This window comes from Octodon degus, unplaced genomic scaffold (assembly GCF_000260255.1).
Source record: "Octodon degus isolate 3935 unplaced genomic scaffold, OctDeg1.0 scaffold00027, whole genome shotgun sequence".
Lineage (NCBI taxonomy): Eukaryota > Metazoa > Chordata > Mammalia > Rodentia > Octodontidae > Octodon > Octodon degus.
In genome coordinates, this window is record NW_004524603.1 from 1,473,059 (window position 1) to 1,479,449 (window position 6,391).

Consider the following 6,391-nt stretch of genomic DNA (forward strand, 5'->3'; position numbering starts at 1 on the left):
TGGCCGGAGGGCGACGGTGACGGCGCCGGTGCACGAGCCCCGAAAAATGAACCGCTCGCACGCTTGGGTGGAGGCGGGTCCGAGGGTGGCGCCCGCCGGCGTCCGCTGCAGCTGTGCCGGCGGCCGTGCCCGCGGGGGCGCCTGCGGCCGGTGCCCTGCGGGTCTCACGGGGTCTCCTCGTCGGTCCTGAGGCCGCAGCCCTGCACGTAGCAGGACCCCACCTGCGGCCGACCTAGGCGCAGCGTGGCCCCAGGAGGGCCGGGCGTCGGGCGAGTGCGGGCACCGGGGTGGAGGCGGCTGCAGTGCGCGCAAGCCCGGGAGGCCCGGCAGGGCAGGGCGCCTGTTCCGTCTGGGAATCCGCAGGGAGCCAACCTGCCGCACACTTTCGGATTGCTGGCCTCGAAACAGATAATAACATTTCTTTGCTCCGCTTGTTTATTTCGAGACAGGTCTTGCTGTGGATTCCAGGCTGGCTTTGAATTTGTGGCAATTCTACTGCCTCATCTTCCCCGACTCTGGGAGTAGGGACACGTGCTACCGTGGTTGCTGGGCAGTTTGTACTGGACAGGCATGCAACCCAAAATGCTGTCGTCTGATTAAACGTTGCTGCTGCTTCCTTCTAATGTATCGTTCCTCGCACACACAGACCTACAAACTCAAGCTGCGGTGTCGCCCCTGGTACCAGAACAGCCTGCGGGCCCTCCGTAGGGCTGGCCTTGGGGCCGGGCAAGGAGCGAGTTAGTGCACGCGGGAGCACAGTCCCGGCCGAGCGGATGTCCACCACGTGTGTTGTTAATGTCGGTCACAGCGCTGTCCTGTTGGCCAGCGTGGGAACAACATGCAAGGAGTCGCGGGTCTCTGCTGTAGGGAGGGAAGTGCTGTGAACTCGGAGGACGGAGGAGCCGGCGGGAGGGTGGAGGATCCAAGGCTGGGGCAAGTCCGCACTTCGGAGGCTGAGTCTGCACCATCTCTGTGACAGACGGGGAGAGGGCTCTGGCTCCCCAACCCTCGAGGCTCTGAGTGCTGCTGCAGGAGGCCATCAGGCCCCCAGGAGCTGCCCCTGGTGCCCTGCTGCCCTTGCCCATCCTGGCCCTGGGCTGTGGGGCTGCCTGCAGGGAGCTGCCTCGGGGGAATGTGAAGGCAGTGGGAGAGCATGCCATAGCACCCCAGCCCAGGCTGGGCGTGAGGTTCGCTGCTGATGAAAGGAAACACCCAACTCCTCCACCTCTGAGGACTTGGGCTTTCTTTGGCTCCAGGTTTTAATGGGTCCAATCCCTAGCCATTGCTCTAATAGGGCTGTGTCTAGATGTCCCTGCAAAGCCTCATGTGGTCAGAGGTGACGCCCTGGCCGGCAGTAGCAGCTGGATCTCTGTGCAGACGCCTTGCTGTGCTGCCAGTCTTCCCAGACTGGTCAGGGTGCCGTCATGTGGGGGAATCCTGGGGGGCTGGTTCCACTACCTCCTCCCGCCCCAGAGCAGCACAGCTTGGGGCTCAGTGGTTGGCGTGGACTCGGAGAAGAGAAATATTTTCATGGTCCTGCCTGAAGTGGGTTGGGAGGGGACAGGAGACACTGCCCCTTGGAGGCAGGATGAGGACACCAACCTGGCACAGCCCTGTGGCAAAAAGTCTGGGCTGCCAGGTGGCCAGAATGCTGGGGTGAGGGCACCTCAAGACATGGGTGGTAGGGCCGGCCCGATAGCTAGCAGATTAAAGTGCCTGGTTAGGCAGACGCAGGGGCCAGGAGTTCGATCCCGTCTGCCAGTCTGCTGTGCCAGCCCCACCTCTGGGGCACGCTGAGGTGGAGAATGAGCCTGGGCATGGTGGTGTGGGTGCCTGTAATCCCAGCATTTGGGAGGCTGAAAAACAGGAAGGACCTCTGCAAGTCCAATCTGTGTAGCGAGACCCTGCAGACCCTGTATTAAATACATTAAAAAAAAAAAAAGACAGGTGGGTGAAGTGGGCAGGGCCTGTGTGGACAGCCAGGCATGTGCTCCCTGTGCCCGGGGGCTGGGGTGCAGGTGGGGCGGGTGGGGGTGGCGCAGCATGGAGGGATCCTAGAGGCTCCAAGCTGTAGGCTGGTGCATCGGCCTAGAGGCCCTGCTGGCTAGCCCTGCTGAGACAGCTCTTCAGAAATGATGGTGCTGTGACCTGGCAAACATGCTCTCATGTGTAATTTAAAGTGTGACTTTTAGCTTAGAGCCACAAACTTTTTTGTTTGTTGGTTTTAATCTATCAATTTACTGACTGATGGTTTTAAAGCGTAGGCTTTCTTTGCTCTGATTGCAAGAGTGAGTCATGCTCACCACACACAGAACGCCGTAGTTTATGTAAAACGTAAGGAGGGTGCTATAGTCAGGGCTGGCAAGGGAATAAACTTAACACAGGACATAATTTCTAGGAGTACTTTATAATATTCACCCACAGAGTCAAATGCAGAAGAGTGCAAGAGATCTGTCCATGCACTAGAGACCCAAAGAATCCAGGGGGGCCTGGCTCCTGTGGCAGTGTCCTGCACGAGTCCAGCTGGAGGCCTAGAGCCCATGACCACGCCTTCTGCAGGCCTGTACTTCACTGGGATTTGGACAGTGGGATCCACACTGGGAAGGCACAAAGATCAGCGGTGGAAGCTAGAAAGTCTGTGCCAGGGGGATGAAGGATCTGTGCCAGCAGCCGAGGGTTCTGCGCCCCAGCCAGGAAGCAACGCTCAAGGTGAGGACCCGAGCTCCCCTGAAAAGAGCCACAGCCATCCTCGGCAGCAGCAAGGACTCGAGCTCCTCTGATGAGAACAGCCAAGTTCATATCAGGAAAACCAGCGTGACCAGCTTCTCCAGGAGAATCGACAGCACATGACATTTCTCCTTTTATGCTGTTGATGACAACCCTCAGGTGGGCCCTCCATGCCCAGCACCTGCTGGCTCAGGTCAGCTGGGTGTCATGGGTTGGTTACCCACCACAGAGGGGATCTACCACAAACTCGGCCTCCAGTAATCCGTTCCCTGGACCTTGAAGGCATACTGATTTTTTATTTTAACCACAATAGGACACATACGTTGTTTCGCGTTTCCTATTCCCAGGAGTTTCTCTCCATGTCGCTCGTCTGGATCCCAGCTGCTTGCACCCCAGTCCCCAGGGCCCTGCCAGGCCTCTTCTGGGACAGGGCAGAAACACTGCCCTGGACTTGCCTGTTTCTCCGCCCCCTCCCCAGTGCTGCGTGCACGGGAGGTTATGGATGCCTCATTCTCTGCAGCGGCACAATTTCTGTGACTGATCTGCTTATGGGGGATATTTCATTATGGGGGATACTTCCTTTTAAAAAATTGTTTTATGCACCATTGAAAGTGCTAAGCTGGGTATGGTAGCTCTTGCCTGTAATCACCGCACCGCACTCTGGGAGGTTGAAACAGGAGGATCACAAATTTGAGCCCAGCCTGGGCAATTTAGTGATGTAGCGAGAGAGATCCTGTCTCAAAAAAGAAGTGCCTGGAGATGCAGCTCAGGGTGAAGGCACTGGGTGTGACCCCCAGTATTCAAGAAAAAAAGAAGAAAGAAAGAAAAACTTGTAGGAAATAACTGTGTGTGTGTGTGTGTGTGTGTGTGTGTGTGTGTGTGTGTGTTCAGAGTTGTACAGTGTCTCACAAGGCTTCCATGTAGACATTGCTTAGGGAAAGTACATAGTCTTCTTAAACTTTCCCCATTTCCAACCTGAAGCCACACATTTGCACACCCAGAGAGAGGGCCAGGCCTCCCCCGCCCCCGTGGGGCTGCATCTCTGCCCTCCCGAATGAGACGAACTGCCCTTCAGCCACGACGACGGCAGCCTGCTGAGGGAGCAGGGTCCTCAGCCTCTCTGGGCAGGCACCTCCACTGCAGCTGCTGGTCACTGCCTAGTGTCCACTCACTGCCATACTCTCTCTGTCCCTAAGGCTTCAGATCCTTACTGCCCACCTGTGCGTCACCTATGGAGGCTGGGACACAGGGCTCTTCGTGCTCAGCCGTCAGCCTGTGAGTGGCAGGACAGGTGGTCTGCGACCTCGCAACCTTCCTATGCTCTCTGGCCCCCTCTCCTCCTTTCCAGTAGTACGGTCATGTCTGGTGTCCCCTGGCAGTGGAGCCTGCCCTGGGAGTCCCTGTGGGGGCTCCTGTGGGCTCGGCCCAGCAGGGTCTCTACTCCACTCTCTTCTATGCTGGACTTTGGTGAGAGCACAGCTTGAACTTGGTCTCAGCTTCCCACAGCCTTGGACGTCCTACCCCAGGCTCCTTTGCTCCTGGCAGGCACTGAGTACTCAGCCATTTGCAGGGGTGGGGAGGAAGGAAAGAGCGGAAGAAGGAAGGAAGGAAGGAAGGAAGGAAGGAAGGGAGGGAGGGAGGGAGGGAGGGAGGGAAGAAGGAGGCAGGATGGGAGGGAGGAGGGGAAGGAGGAAGGGAGAGAGGAGGGAAGGGAAGAGGGGAGGAAGGAGGGGAGGGAAAGGGGGAGGGAGGAGGGGAGGGAAGAGGGGAGGGAGTAGAAGGAGACACAAGAGGGGAGGGAGGAGGGGAGGGAAGAGGAGAGGGAAGAAATAAGGCAACAGACAGCAACAAAGGAAATGGAGGGAGGAAACAAGGAGGAAGGGAGGAGCAACCTTCCCAAAGACGGGGCAGCTCTTCTGGGTGGGGAGGGTTCCCGGAGGCTCTTCCCTACCTTTCCTCTTGGAATATTCATGACACCAGGAAGGGCTCAGAGAGGAGCTGGGGTTAGGATCTTCCTTCCACGGAGCCCAGCCAGCAGCCGCCTGCAGCAAAGGTCAGGTTGGCCTTGGAGAGGGACACTCTGGGAAGAGGCCTCTGGTAAAGATTGGATGACTTTTTTTGTCCTGAGAATCAAACTCAGGACCTTGCACTTGCCAGGCGCTTATGCCGCTGAGCCACATCCCTGCCCGCTTAGGTGACTTCCCTGGCAGTTGCTGGGGGCTCAGACTGGTTCATCAAGAATGAGCTGCAGTGGCTCCTCTGTGACACCTCCACCCTCTCTGTAGGATACATAAGGAGCTGGCCCTGGACTGGGGGCCTGTGCTGACCTCTCTGGGCAGTGAAGGGAGGAGAGAGTCCAGTCCTGCACTGTGGCGTGGGGTATTTTTAGTTTACAAGCCAACTCTGGGCCGCGTTAGGACACTGATCTATAAATAGATCTGAAGGCAGTGATGTGTCTGGCCTCGCGGTTCGGATGGATCGAGGCGAAGCCCTGTGCGTGCCTCTGCCTACGCCAGCGGCCCTTCACGACTGACGCCGGGCTTTCACGGTCCTCAGCGATCTCCCGTCGCCGGAGTGCACCCAGACCCTCGGTCCCTGCACGAAGCCCCGCGCTTGCGGCCCTTCCCGGCCCTTTCCGCTCCTGCTTTGCGCTGGCCTCCGGTTCCTGTGCATTTCCCCACTCTGTAGCGGCCATTCCTGTTTGCTGCAGAATCACCTAGAAGCCTTGACCGACGGGTGACAAGAGCTTGGACTCGAGCGCACTCTGCCTTCTTGGTAGAAGTCACACCTGTTGGGTTAGTTGCAGGAGATTTCTCACTGCTTGTTATTACTTTGTTTTCAACTCAATTTTTTTTTTCTTGAAGCTGGTGTGAGTACTTGAACCAGTTATTAAAAACAGATCAACAGGCAGGTGAACAGACAAAAAAATAAGGAACATGTAAAACAACTACAGCGCGTCACCGTGTGCTTAGGGCTCTGGCCAGCGGCAGGGTGACAGCCGTTTCACCGGGTTTCAGTTTAAAGACCTGGACTGTCACAAGTTTCCCAGGGTGGATCGGTTAGCTCTCTTTGTTCCGCAGGCCATCTTTCTTCCCTTTCTGCTTTCAGCTACTCTGAGCGCCTTCTCCCTCTTAGCGGACATTATAGACTCAGACAGTACCAGTCAGAGCGGGAGAGGGCAGGGCTGCCTGGCTGTGGCCGGGATCTTTGTCTACCCCACGCCCGGAGACCGTGCTCTGCGCCGCTTTCTTTGTGTTTTGTTTCAGTTGCTCTGTGCAAGGCTTCAGCGTCCAGGTATTTTGTACTCCTGCTGGTTAACCCTATATGCAGGCTATTTCCCAGGATTCTGGTTATGTGAGGCCGTTGGTCCCAGGAGCCTGCTCTCACAGGTAAAACTCCCTGCCTTTCTGAGGCCAAACCAGACCAACAGCCCCGAAAGCAGCTCCTCCTTGAAACTGTGGAAGCGCCCCTCACTCTTGTCCCCGGCTGAGGTCACCACGCTTTAAAGCTACTAGGATCACACACTGAACCCCAGTGTGGTCTTCTCCATTCCCAAGCCCTGGCACTGTGACAAGAGCCACTTGCCTTTTCTTTTCTCTTCTTCTTCTTCTTCTTCTTCTTCTTCTTCTTCTTCTTCTTCTTCTTCTTCTTCTTCTTCTTCTTC